Raw genomic sequence first — 15,002 nt, forward strand, 5'->3', positions numbered from 1 at the left:
GACAGCAAAACAAATGTCACAGGGGTGATAACCCTTCCCCATGTTTTCCAAAAAGCTTAAAAAAGATTTTTTTGGCTGGAGCTAAACACGTTAAAAATGTACCCGTTCAAAATTACAAAGAGATTCTACTTATCAACAAACCTACAGTCCCTGTCTTGTTTGCACCGCCTGTATACTGCTGTTCAGAGTATATAGGGCCTGGTGGCCCCACACCTTTCCTTATTTTAATTTGGGTGTGGGGTTCCCCTTAATATCCATACAAGACCCAAAGGGCCTGGTAATGGACTGGGGGGTACCCATGCCGTTTGTCTCACTGATTTTCATCCATATTGCCAGGACCCGACATTACATTAAACCCGCAAGCAGTTTTAAATTAGATTTTTTCCTTTAAAAATGACATTTGGTGCAGGGACTGTTCTAAACATGGGAAACACGCGTCACTTTACAGGCATACTATAGACACCCCTCAGGTACGATATTTAAAGGAATATTTCACTTTTTTTTTTTTTACTTTAAGCATCATTAAAATTACTGCTCCCGAAAAAACGGCCGTTTTTAAAAGTTTTTTTGCATTGATACATGTCCCCTGGGGTAGGACCCGGGTCCCCAAACCCTTTTTAGGACAATACCATGCAAATTAGTTTTTAAAATGAGCACTTTTGATTTCGAACGTTCGAGTCCCATAGACGTCAATGGGGTTCTAACACTCGTGCGAACTTTCGGTCCGTTCGCAGGTTCTGGTGCGAACCGAACCGGGGGGTGTTCGGCTCATCCCTAGTCATCATGCAGCAAATTTTTATGTTGTCCATCTTACATCAGTCCGAATATAAAAGTATAGATTCAAGTATTTTCAATCAACAGTGTCATATGTCCGACCGATGTTTAAGGGGTGCACTTAATACATATACCCAATTAAAATATATATACTCTAACGGGGAGAGATGGTGGGGGGATCAAATTCAAATATAGAAGTATATCAGTATGCAAAGGAAAGGAAAAAAGGGGGGGGAAAGGGAGGGGAGGGGGGGGGAGGGGGTTTAGGAAAAAAAAAATAAATAAAAATTATATCATATGATATACCATCTTCTAGCCTATTTAAGTTGCCAGAAAAGGCTGAAAATTCAGTTCTGTGTTCAGCCCCTGGGGAACCAGAGAGCTCAGGCGAAAGATCCATCTTTTTTCTTTCTGCTGCAAAATCTGGTCAAAGTCCCCTCTTCTGGGGGACAGATTGAGGGCATAAATTCCCTTCACTTGCATGCCAAGCAGTTTGCCCTGGTGATATTGGGCAAAGTGTCTGGCTACCGGTTTCTCTGGATTTTTCTCCAGGATTTCCCTCATATGTTCTCCTAACCGAATTCTAAATTGTCGCTTTGTCTTGCCAATGTATATCTTTTTACACGGGCATGTCAACATATATATGACCCTGGTGGTAGCACAGTTAATAAGACTTTTGATCTCAAAATTGTTTTTATTTTGAGAGTCACTGAAAGTTGTTGTCCTATGTACATATGGACAGACCTGACAGTGTCCACACGGGAACATCCCCTTGCTCCTGGGGAAAGAAGATAGCCAGGAGCTGTCAGTGCTCCTAGTGTGTTCAGAGTGAATTAAGGATTCACTAAGGTTTTTTGCTCTTCTGGCTACCATTTTGGGGGTGGGTCCCACTATCTGGGCTACTCCGGGGGTGTTAGTAAGTATACCCCAATGTTTTTCTAGAATAGTTTTGACAGTATTCCATTGGGAACCTTCACTCAAACTAATTAGGTGGGCGTGCATAAGGGAGGGACGAGAATAAGAAGGAGCCCCTGCACGTCAACCACACGTCCAGATGAAGCTACACACGTCTGTCTTGTGAAACGCGTCGACGTCACTCCGCCCGGACGTCATGCCCGCTGTCATCCCCCGATGGGGCTAGCCGGCTCGCACATTGAGGGAGCGTCCCGCTTCAGGGTCTGAAGCAGCCGCGTGGAAGATAATAGGTGCACCTATATGAATGGCCATAGTTTCACACAAATGGTACACCAGTAGTACCCTGAGAATCACGGATAACTAGCCCAGGTCAGTGAGCGGCACTGTGACAGGAGGGACTGCTTACAACATTGGAGCCACCGCTATCCGGAAGTATCATAGGATTCCCAGAGCGGGACCCGGAAGCGGTAACGTACTAGGCAACCCATTTGTATTCCTGCCCATACCTGTCATCCATTGACTTTAGCACAGTACTTTTCTACATAGAATCCATCAATACTGGAGAAGTGTATATTTTGCAATTTATCACTTTGGACCCAGGGAGTAGTGATTCCATATTTTTACACACATACGGCCAACATATATATTCCCATCCATAGGATGCATTGAGGTCCAATCACAGACCTCATAACAGCACCCCACTACACGGCTGACTATCCAGTCTCAGGCACCCCATCCTCTCCTTTTTACCCCTACCCCCCCTTCATTTCCTAGGTTTTCCTTCCTTGTACCCTATGCCCCGAGCCGCCCCTCCCCCCGGGGGAATTGATGCCTGCACCACGAACCGTATTCAGCCATTGCTGTTTATTCCTTAATTAGGTGGTTTGTGCAGACATCAATAGCCAAGACGTCCGGACGCCATTGTCTTGTTTGTCAATCTACGTATGTTTATGTTCCCCTTGTCTGTGCATGATGTATGTTTGATCTATTTAGATATGGATCAATTTTCTGAGGGCAGGATCATTTCTTGATCATGTTTGTATATACATTTTCATGTTTACCTATTTTGTACCAATAAATATTCATTTTGCATTTATCACATATTGAGTGTGCCCCTCCTCTGAGCCCCGCTTTTCTTTTTGGTCCCCCCCTGTCTGGGACAACTTGGTGTAACTGTAAATACTGTAGCTGCTGGCCTGTGGTATTAATAGGAGCAGAACAATAGCAATTGTTTCCAGGTAGCTTTAGGTGCACACTGTGCAGAGGACGCACTACACTAACTGTAAATTTTGTAGCTGCCTGCCTGTGGTATTAATAGGATCAGAAGAACAGCACTAATTTTCTTCAGGTAGCTTTAAGTGCACACTGTGCAGAGAACGCACTACACTAACTTGTAAATACTGCAACTGCCTGCGGTACTGTACTAATAGGATCAGAAGAAAACCACTAATTTTGTTTAGGTAGCTTTAGGTGCACACTGTGCAGAGGATGCACTACACTGACTTGTAAATGCTGCAGCTGCCTGCGGTACTGTACCAATAGGATTAAAAGAACACCACTAATTCTCTTTAGGGAGCTTTAGGTGCACACTGTGCAGAGGACGCACTAAACTAACTTGTAAATACTACAGCTGCCTTTGGTACTGTACAAATAGGATCAGAAGAACACCATTAATTTTCTTCAGGTAGCTTTAGGTGCACACAGTGCAGTGGACGCACTACACTAACTGTAAATTCTGTAGCTGCCTGTCTGTGGTATTAATAGGATCAGAAGAATACCACTAATTTTCTTCAGGTAGCTTTAGGTGCACACTGTGCAGAAAACGCACTACACTAACTTGTAAATACTGCAGCTTCCTGCGGTACTGTACTAATAGGATCAGATGAAAACCACTAATTTTGTTTAGGTAGCTTTAGGTGCACACTGTGCAGAGGATGCACTACACTAACTTGTAAGTCTTGCAGCTGCCTGCGGTACTGTATATAATAGGATCAGAAGAACACCACTAATTTTCTTCAGGTAGCTTTAGGTGCACACTGTGCAGAGGACGCACTACACTAATTTGTAAATACTACAGCTGCCTGTGGTACTGTACAAATAGGATCAGAAGAACACCACTAATTTTGTTCAGGTAGCTTTAGGTGCACACTGTGCAGAGGACACACTAAACTAACTTGTAAGTACTGCAGCTGCCTGTGGTACTGTACTAATAGGATCAGAAGAGCACCACTAATTTTCTTCAGGTAGCTTTAGGTGCACACTGTGCAGAGGATGCACTACACTAACTTGTAAATGCTGCAGCTGCCTGCGGTACTGTACTAATAGGATTAGAAGAACACCACTAATGTAGCTTTAGGTGCACACTGTGCAGAGGACACACTAAACTAACTTGTAAGTACTGCAGCTGCCTGTGGTACTGTACTAATAGGATCAGAAGAACACCACTAATTTTCTTCAGGTAGCTTTAGGTGCACACTGTGCAGAGGATGCACTACACTAACTTGTAAATGCTGCAGCTGCCTGCGGTACTGTACCAATAGGATTAGAAGAACACCACTAATTCTCTTCAGGGAGCTTTAGGTGCACACTGTGCAGAGGACGCACTAAACTGACTTGTAAATACTACAGCTGCATTTGGTACTGTACAAATAGGATCAGAAGAACACCATTAATTTTCTTCAGGTAGCTTTAGGTGCACACTGTGCAGTGGACGCACTACACTAACTGTAAATTCTGTAGCTGCCTGCCTGTGGTATTAATAGGATCAGAAGAACACCACTAATTTTCTTCAGGTAGCTTTAGGTGCACACTGTGCAGAGGACGCACTACACTAACTTTTAAATACTGCAGCTGCCTGCGGTACTGTACTAATAGGATCAGAAGAACACCACTAATTTTCTTCAGGTAGCTTTAGGTCCACACTGTGCAGAGGACGCACTACACTAATTTGTAAATACTACAGCTACCTGTGGTACTGTACAGATAGGATCAGAAGAACACCACTAATTTTGTTCTGTAGCTTTAGGTGCACACTGTGCAGAGGACACACTAAACTAACTTGTAAGTTCTGCAGCTGCCTGTGGTACTGTACTAATAGGATCAGAAGAACACCACTAATTTTCTTCAGGTAGCTTTAGGTGCATACTGTGCTGTACACTAACTGTAAATACTGTAGCTGCTGGCTTGTAGTATTAATAGGAGCAGAACAATAGCAATTTTCTCCTGGTAGCTTTAAATGCACACTGTGCAGAGGACGCACTACACTAACTGTAAATTCTGTAGCTACCAGCCTGTGGTATTAATAGGATCAGAAGAACACCACTAATTTTCTTCAGGTAGCTTTAAGTGCACACTGTGCAGAGAAAGCACTACACTAACTTGTAAATACTGCAGCTGCTCGTGGTACTGTACTAATAGGATCAGAAGAAAGCCACTAATTTATTTTAAGTAGCTGTAGGTGCACACTGTGCAGAGGACGCACTACACTAACTTATAAATACTACAGCTGCCTGTGGTACTGTACAAATAGGATCAGATGAAAACCACTAATTTTCTTCAGGTAGCTTTAGGTGCACACTGTGCAGAGGACGCACTAGACTAACTTGTAAATACTGCAGCTGCCTGCGGTACTGTACTAATAGGATCAGAAGAACACCACTAATTTTCTTCAGGTAGCTTTAGGTGCACACTGTGCAGAGGACGCACTACACTAACTTGTTAATACTACAGCTGCCTGCGGTACTGTACAAATAGGATCAGAAGAACACCACTAATTTTGTTCAGGTAGCTTTAGGTGCACACTGTACAGAGGACACACTAAACTAACTTGTAAGTACTGCAGCTGCCTGTGGTACTGTACTAATAGAATCAGAAGAACACCACTAATTTTCTTCAGGTAGCTTTAGGTGCACACTGTGCAGAGGATGCACTACACTAACTTGTAAATGCTGCAGCTGCCTGCGGTACTGTACCAATAGGATTAGAAGAACACCACTAATTCTCTTCAGGGAGCTTTAGGTGCACACTGTGCAGAGGACGCACTAAACTAACTTGTAAATACTACAGCTGCCTTTGGTACTGTACAAATAGGATCAGAAGAACACCATTAATTCTCTTCAGGGAGCTTTAGGTGCACACTGTGCAGAGGACGCACTACACTAATTTGTAAATACTACAGCTGCCTGTGGTACTGTACAAATAGGATCAGAAGAACACCACTAATTTTGTTCAGGTAGTTTTAGGTGCACACTGTGCAGAGGACACACTAAACTAACTTGTAAGTACTGCAGCTGCCTGTGGTACTGTACTAATAGGATCAGAAGAGCACCACTAATTTTCTTCAGGTAGCTTTAGGTGCACACTGTGCAGAGGATGCACTACACTAACTTGTAAATGCTGCAGCTGCCTGCGGTACTGTACTAATAGGATTAGAAGAACACCACTAATGTAGCTTTAGGTGCACACTGTGCAGAGGACGCACTAAACTAACTTGTAAATACTGCAGCTGCCTGCGGTACTGTACTAATAGGATCAGAAGAACACCACTAATTTTCTTCAGGTAGCTTTAGGTGCACACTGTGCAGAGGACGCACTACACTAACTTGTTAATACTACAGCTGCCTGCGGTACTGTACAAATAGGATCAGAAGATCACCACTAATTTTGTTCAGGTAGCTTTAGGTGCACACTGTACAGAGGACACACTAAACTAACTTGTAAGTACTGCAGCTGCCTGTGGTACTGTACTAATAGAATCAGAAGAACACCACTAATTTTCTTCAGGTAGCTTTAGGTGCACACTGTGCAGAGGATGCACTACACTAACTTGTAAATGCTGCAGCTGCCTGCGGTACTGTACCAATAGGATTAGAAGAACACCACTAATTCTCTTCAGGGAGCTTTAGGTGCACACTGTGCAGAGGACGCACTAAACTAACTTGTAAATACTACAGCTGCCTTTGGTACTGTACAAATAGGATCAGAAGAACACCATTAATTCTCTTCAGGGAGCTTTAGGTGCACACTGTGCAGAGGACGCACTACACTAATTTGTAAATACTACAGCTGCCTGTGGTACTGTACAAATAGGATCAGAAGAACACCACTAATTTTGTTCAGGTAGTTTTAGGTGCACACTGTGCAGAGGACACACTAAACTAACTTGTAAGTACTGCAGCTGCCTGTGGTACTGTACTAATAGGATCAGAAGAGCACCACTAATTTTCTTCAGGTAGCTTTAGGTGCACACTGTGCAGAGGATGCACTACACTAACTTGTAAATGCTGCAGCTGCCTGCGGTACTGTACTAATAGGATTAGAAGAACACCACTAATGTAGCTTTAGGTGCACACTGTGCAGAGGACGCACTAAACTAACTTGTAAATACTGCAGCTGCCTGCGTTACTGTCAGGAAAGGTTCCCTCCACTGGTAATATCGATCATTTGGCGTGCAGTACTGAGATCTCCTGGCACTTTGGGGTTGTCAGAAGAGCTTTTTCCTGCTGGTATTCTGTCACCTTTTGGGCCGCAGTACTGGCGTCCACCAGCGGAGGAATCCTGGCAGTATGGAGCAGGTATTCCCCTCTGCAGACAGCTGTCACTTGACCTTAATTAGCAGCTGCAGTATAAATACCCGGCAAGTACACACTCATCTTGCCCTGGTATTTTCCTTGAGCTCTGACCTGCAGCCTGCATCCTGTTTACCTGATTCCTGATTCCTGAAACCTGATTCCTGTTCCTGAGACCTGATTCCTGTTGTTCCTGTTCCCTGTCTGTTTCCTTGCTCTGGACCTTGAGCCTTGTATCTGACCCATCCCTCCTGTGAGCCATCTATCCTCTCTTGTCCTGTTTGTTTCCTTTCCCCAGTTGCTGACCTCCTGTTGACGACCCTGGCCTTGCTCTGTTTATGATCTCGGTATTTCCCTTACTTGTATATATTTGTTCTGTTATTATTAATATTTGTGGGGTTCTGTTTTGTATTGGTTGTGGTGCACTAAGTGATATAGGAGGTGGTTGTGTTATATTTATTCATTTATCTTTAATAAATCATTTATATTTTCACTTATACACGTCTGGGTTTCCTCTGTTGCAGTCCACATAGTTCTGGTCTTATCTGGTACATGACAGAATACCAGGGCCATCCCTGACCAGAAGTGGCTGCACAGAGGAACCATCTTGGTTCTGCTGGTTTCGCTAGAATGAATCCCAATGCAATCCCATATTATGCTCTGCTGGCGTCAGAAAGTGGCGAGTATCTCCGCCAGTCCTTAAAAGAGTGGACCAATGACCAGCTACTTGAGCTCATCCATTTGGCTCACTCCCTGGTTGATCAGGGCTGTATGTTGTTTGGAGATGTGCAGCCTTTGATCCAAATATGTGCTTAGCTAGCCCTGTCCTGTGTTCCTAAGACCAGTGATGATTTTTCTCCCCCTTTCAGTGCTGATCAGGTCAAGTCTCTGGTGTGGCTGTTAGAAGAAGATTTTGCATGCTTTTTTGAGCACTATTCCATCTGTTCTCAGCAGAAGCTTTTGAAGTGTATTCACTCAGTACAGACCCTTGTTAGACAGGCAGCATGTGATCCGTCCTTTGTCCAACCCATACTCTCAGCATGGTCTAATATGTTACAACCAGCCCCAACCAATCCACAACAAACCACCTCTGCAATCAGACACCTACCTGCCCACAAGTCTGTCTCCCCATCACCCACACTAAACTCAGCTGCAGCTCAGTATACATTGCTCCCAACCAGATACTTATATCCGGTCTCTGCTCCCTGTACCTATCCTGCATTCAATCCACCTGCCTCTTCTCAGCTGCCTACTAATCCACAAAAACTTCCCCCAGCTACTGTTATCTCTTCTCCACCATATCCGAATCCTCCTTTCCAGTCTGCTGCACCCCCCACCTACAGAGCCTCAGTGACTAAACCCAAGAAAAAACTAAAGTTTTTTCCAACCAAGACGATCCTGCCAGTAACCCAACCTGCCTCCGCACCAGCTAATGCAATCCAGTCTGACGTCCCAGTGCCTGTTATCCAGTCCGATGTCCTGATGTCCGCTTTGCAGCCTGATGTCCTGCCTGAGGTGCCAGTGTTCCAGCCTGAGGTGCCTGTGTTCCAGCCTGGGGTGCCAGTGTTCCAGCCTGAGGGGTCGGTGTTCCAGCCTGAGGGGCCGGTGTTCCAGCCTGAGGGGCCGGTGTTCCAGCCTTAGGGGCCAGTGTTCCAGCCGGAGGTGTTCCAGCCTGAGGGGTCGGTGTTCCAGCCTGAGGGGTCGGTTTTCCAGCCTGAGGGGCCGGTGTGCCAGCCTGAGGGGCCAGTGTTCCAGCTGGAGGTGTTCCAGCCTGAGGGGCCAGTGTTCCAGCCAGAGGTGTTCCAGCCGGAGGGGTCAGTGTTCCAGCCTGAGGGGTCAGTGTTCCAGCCAAAAGGGTCAGTGTTCCAGCCTGAAGGGTCAGTGTTCCAGCCTGAAGGGTCAGTGTTCCAGCCTGAAGGGTCAGTGTTCCAGCCTGAAGGGTCAGTGTTCCAGCCTGAAGGGTCAGTGTTCCAGCCTGAAGGGTCAGTGTTCCAGCCTGAACAGTCAGTGTTCCAGCCTGAGGGGCCAGTGTTCCAGCCGGAGGTGTTCCAGCCTGAGGGGCCAGTGTTCCAGCCAGAGGTGTTCCAGCCTGAGGGGCCAGTGTTCTAGCCTGAGGGGCCAGTGTTCCAGCTGGAGGTGACAGTGTTCCAGCCGGAGGTGCCAGTGTTCCAGCCGGAGGTGCCAGTGTTCCAGCCGGAGGGGCCAGTGTTCCAGCCTGAGGGGCCAGTGTTCCAGCCTGAGGGGCCAGTGCTCCGGCCTGGGGGGCCAGTGCTCCAGCCAGAGGGGCCAGTGTTCCAGCCAGAGGTGCCAGTGTCCACTCTCCAGCCTGATGAGCCCGCTTTCCAATCTGATGAACCCGCCTTCCAGCCTGATGTGCCTGCTTTCCAGCCTGATGTGCCTGCTTTCCAGCCTGATGTGCCCACTCTCCAGCCTGTTGTGCCCACTCTCCAGCCTGTTGTGCCCACTCTCCAGCCTGTTGTGCCCGCTTTCCAGTCTGATGAGCCCGCTTTCCAGTCTGAAGTGCCCGTGCCTGCTGCCCAGCCTGATGTGCCTGCTGCCCCGCTTGATGTGCCTGCTGCCCAGCTTGACGTGCCCATGCCTGCTGCCCAGCTTGATGTGCCCATGCCTGCTGCCCAGCTTGAAGTGCCCATGCCTGCTGCCCAGCTTGAAGAGCCCATGCCTGCTGCCTAGCCTGATGTGCCTGCTGCCCAGCTTGAAGTGCCCATGCCTGCTGCCCAACTTGAAGTGCCTGTGCCTGCTGCCCAGCCTGATGTGCCTGCTGCCCAGCTTGAAGTGCCCGTGCCTGCTGCCCAGCTTGAAGTGCCCGTGCCTGCTGCCCAGCTTGAAGTGCCCGTGTATGCTGCCCAGCCTGATGTGCCTGCTGTGCAGCTTGAAGTGCCGGTGCCTGCTGCCCAGCTTGAAGTGCCGGTGCCTGCTGCCCAGCTTGAAGTGCCCGTGCATGCTGCCCAGCTTGAAGTGCCCATGCCTGCTGCCCAGCTTGAAGAGCCCGTGCCTGCTGCCCAGCCTGATGTGCCTGCTGCCCAGCTTGAAGTGCCGGTGCCTGCTGCCCAGCTTGAAGTGCCTGTGCGTGCTGCCCAGCTTGAAGTGCCCATGCCTGCTGCCCAACTTGAAGTGCCTGTGCCTGCTGCCCAGCTTGAAGTGCCCATGCCAGCTGCCCAGCTTGAAGTGCCTGTGCCTGCTGACCAGCTTGAAGTGCCCGTGTCTGCTGACCAGCTGATGTGCCTGTTGCCCAGCTTGAAGTTCCCATGCCTGCTGCCCAGCTTGAAGTGCCCGTGCCTGCTGCCCAGCCTAATGTGCCTGCTGCCCCACTTGATCTGCCTGCTGCCCCGCTTGATGTGCCTGCTGCCCCGCTTGATGTGCCTGCTGCCCAGCCTGATGTGCCTGTTGCCCAGCTTGAAGTGCCTGCTGCCCAGCTTGAAGTGCCCGTGCCTGCTGCCCAGCTTGAAGTGCCCGTGCCTGCTGCCCAGCCTGATGTGCCTGCTGCCCAGCTTGAAGTGCCTGCTGCCCAGCTTGAAGTGCCCGTGCCTGCTGCCCAGCTTGAAGTGCCTGTGCCTGCTGCCCAGCCTGAAGTGTTCCTGTTTGCTGCCCAGCCTGATGTGTTCCTGTCCGCTGATCAGCTTGTTGTGTTCCTGTCCGCTGCCTAGCCTGATGTGTTCCTGTCTGCTGCTCAGCCTGATGTGTTCCTGTCCGCTGCCCAACTTGGTGTGTTCCTGTCCGCTGCCCAGCTTGGTGTGTTCCTGTCCGCTGCCCAGCCTGGTGTGTTTCTGTCCGCTGCCCAGCCTGGTGTGTTCCTGTCCGCTGCCCAGCCTGGTGTGTTCCTGTCCGCTGCCCAGCCTGGTGTGTTCCTGTCCGCTGCCCAGGCTGGTGTGTTCCTGTCCGCTGCCCAGCTTGGTGTGTTCCTGTCCGCTGCCCAGCCTGATGTGTTCCTGTCCATTGCCCAACCCGATGTATTCCTGTCTGCTACCCAGCCTGATGTGCCACTGCCCGCTGCCAAGCTTGAGGTGCCCGCTGCCCGGCTGGACATCATGGACTTTCCCCAGCAATGGCTAGTTGGAGCATCCAGAGGTCGCTCCTTCAAGGGGGGGTACTGTCAGGAAAGGTCCCCTCCGCTGGTAATATCGATCATTTGGCATGCAGTACTGAGGTCCACCAGCAGGTGTCTCCTGGCAGTTTGGAGCTGTCAGAAGAGCTTTTTCCTGCTGGTATTCTGTCACCTTTGGGCCGCAGTACTGGCGTCCACCAGCGGAGGAATCCTGGCAGTATGGAGCAGGTATTCCCCTCTGCTGACAGGTGTCACCTGACCTTAATTAGCAGTTGCAGTATAAATACCTGGCAAGTACACACTCATCTTGCCCTGGTATTTTCTTTGAGCTCTGACCTGCAGCCTGCATCCTGTTTACCTGATTCCTGATTCCTGAAACCTGATTCCTGTTCCTGAGACCTGATTCCTGTTGTTCCTGTTCCCTGTCTGTTTCCTTGCTCTGGACCCTAAGTCTTGTATCTGACCCGTCCCTCCTGTGATCCATCTATCCTCTCTTGTCCTGTTTGTTTCCCTTCCCCAGCTGCTGACCTCCCATTGACGACCCTGGCCTGGCTCTGTTTATGATCTCGGTATTTCCCTTACTTGTATATATTTGTTCTGTTATTATTATTATTATTTGTGGGGTTCTGTTTTGTATTGGTTGTGGTGCACTAAGTGATATTGGAGGTGGTCGTGTTATATTTATTCATTTATCTTTAATAAATCATTTATGTTTTCACTTATACACGTCTGGGTTTCCTCTGTTGCAGTCCACACAGTTCTGGACTTATCTGGTACATGACAGGTACTGTACTAATAGGATCAGAAGAACACCACTAATTTTGTTTAGGTAGCTTTAGGTGCACACTGTGCAGAGGACGCACTAAACTAACTTGTAAATACTGAAGCTGCCTGCGGTACTGTACTAATAGGATCAGAAGAACACCACTAATTTTCTTCAGGTAGCTTTAGGTGCACACTGTGCAGAGGACGCACTACACTAACTTGTAAATACTGCAGCTGCCTGCGGTACTGTACTAATAGGATCAGAAGAACACCACTAATTTTCTTCAGGTAGCTTTAGGTGCACACTGTACAGAGGACGCACTACACTAACTGTAAATACTGTAGCTAATAGGACTAATAGGATCAGAAAAACACCAGCAATTTTCTTCAGGTAGCTGTAAATACTGTAAAAACACCTGCCTGCCAGTAGTAGGAAGAGAATAACAGGAATGGATCTAGCTAAACTGAATACAGTGTATATATATATATACAACACCTAGGATGTATATATATATACACAATACACTGTAAGTGCAGCTAACTCGCCTGCCTACTCTATCTAACTTAAATCAAATGACACTGTCTCTCTATCTATCTCTCTCTCAATGCCGGAACACACTACACAGGGCCCCCGTGCAGGCGGCCTTATATAGTGTGGGGCGTGTACTAAACCCCCTGAGCCAATATTGGCCAAAGCCACCCTGGCTTTGGACAATTACGGCTCTCTGTACAGATTGTACTGTGATTGGCCAAGCATGCGGGTCATAGTGCATGCTTGGCCAATCATCACCCAGCAATGCACTGTTATGCCGCAGTGAAATATGGGCCATGACGCGCCACTCAAACTTAGCCTGTATCGTTCGGAATTTGGCGAACGGCCGAACAGGCAATGTTCGAGTCGAACATGCGTTCGATTCGAACATGAAGATCATCCCTACTCTTGAACCCGTAACTGTGTCCCTGTTTGGTACCCACACTGTACCTCTGGTGACACTTTCTCTTACAGCTTCCTGGCTGCTTCAGTTTCCCTGCTTGGGCCCTCCGCCTGCTCTGTCAGACTGTCCTGTGCCAATAGGCACACTTGTCCATTGCACACCTGGACTCTTCAGGAGGGTGGAGCCCAGAACCCTGTCCTGGCTCTGCTATAGGCCCAGGACCCACCTGTACAATCAACAAGCCAGACTCCTGGCTGTTCCCAAAACCCGGTCCCAGGACTGGAGATTCCATCCCACCCAGATAGCTATGAAATCTCCAGGCTCCAGGTCCCCAACTGGATTTTACCAACCACAGTTTCCTCCAAGTTAAATAATCCTCCTGGAGCCTCTTAACCTGCCTATTTGAGAATCTTGGGCGACAATCACTAGGACGGGGATCCGTATTGTCACAATACATATAAGTACTGATAAATAAAATCCATTCAAACGAAACTTGAAAAAGGAAAATGAAAAAAAAAAAAAGAGAAGATCTCGATATACAGTTAGTATAATGAAATAAATAAACAAATAATATCGTAGACCAAAAAAGAAACAAGAAAAAAAACTGTATGAGAACCCAACTAGATCCTAAAACTAGTTGGGGGCTCCTTTAAATCCCCCCCCATTAAGTCTCCAAAAATAATCCAAAACAAAAGGGGAGGGAGGAACATCCAAAAAATGACACATAAATATGAACCTTGTATCAAAAAATATATTTAATTAAAAATATATTATCAAAATATCTACTCAATTACTAATAGTTCATCAAATTAATATATGAAATGTAATAAAGTAAATATATGTAAATGTGTAAAAAACCTATGTAGGCCACGTCATATATAATACTTCAGTCATAATAATGGCTGACATCGCACTCAAAGTTAAGGCCGGAAGGGGTACGAGTCTGGAGCCGATGGATCCAGCAAACTTCTCTCCGGCACAGCATCCGAAAAACATCTCCTCCCCTTATGGGTGCATATACTTTTTCTATGATCTGAACTTTCATAGCAACAATATTGCCATCATGGCATTCTCTAAAATGTTTAGCTATATTAGTTTCCTTATTTTTGACCACACTATAAATGTGTTCATAGAAACCGTCCCTCAGGCTTCTTGTTGTCCAACCAACATATTGGGCATAGCATATATCACAAGTAACCAAATATATAACATACCTAGTGTTACAGTTAAAAAAGGACCTTATTTCATATTCCCTTTGATTACTTGATGCTTGAAACTTGTTACCTCCCAGAATATGACTACAACAGGGACAACCTGATGACCCACATTTAAAGTTGCCCTTGAAATGGAGACATGTGAATGACTGAGTGTCAGGGCTGGGCTCAGCCCTTCCTTCTCTGAGCTGGCCGCTCAGCTGTCGGCTAATTGCGGGCTCCTTTCTCTCCACAGTGACTCAGCTGTTGATGATCTGCTCGTCAGTCCTGGTTACCTAAAGCTGTCCAGCTCACTTCATCTCTGCCTTCGCCTTTGGTCACATCTCAGAGACTTTCTCCTGCATTCCTGTTGAAGACTTGCTCGGCTGACGTCCCTTCTGGCTCCTGATCCTGCTTGCTGTACTACTATGTGGCTCTCTGACATTGGCTGACTACCCGATCTGGTTACTGAACTCTGGCTATGTATTGACTACGCTTACTCTGTTTATCTTTTTATTATTATTAAACAAGTGTGATTAACTGTACTTCTGTCTTTGTCTGATTCATAGTTTCTGACAGTAGGCGAAGGCCATGAATTCAGAAGATGCAGTCAGTCCACTTGTTGGTAATATTTTTTCCAGATTGGATGACCAGGATCATCGCATGGATCAGTTTGCCTTGGCATTACAAATGCTCCTGAGTCGCACGGCTCACCTGGAATCTTCCACTATGGCTGCTCCGGTACAACCTGTGTTGCAGGGCGTCCCTGCTGTTGATCCAGTCTCTGTGC

At 47.3% G+C, this 15,002-nt stretch overlaps 1 long non-coding RNA gene across 1 annotated transcript in view; it reads left to right on the top strand.

The window, feature by feature from the left end:
- The window catches only part of LOC141128532 (uncharacterized), a 71,490-nt gene extending 56,733 nt beyond the window's left edge, over window positions 1–14,757 (top strand). The window contains exon 2 of the long non-coding RNA XR_012241708.1: window positions 14,469–14,757. This is a non-coding gene — a long non-coding RNA (uncharacterized lncRNA). The remainder of the gene's footprint in view (window positions 1–14,468) is intronic.
- Window positions 14,758–15,002: the final 245 nt, after the last annotated feature.

Source organism: Aquarana catesbeiana, linkage group LG02 (genome assembly GCF_042186555.1).
Source record: "Aquarana catesbeiana isolate 2022-GZ linkage group LG02, ASM4218655v1, whole genome shotgun sequence".
NCBI lineage: Eukaryota > Metazoa > Chordata > Amphibia > Anura > Ranidae > Aquarana > Aquarana catesbeiana.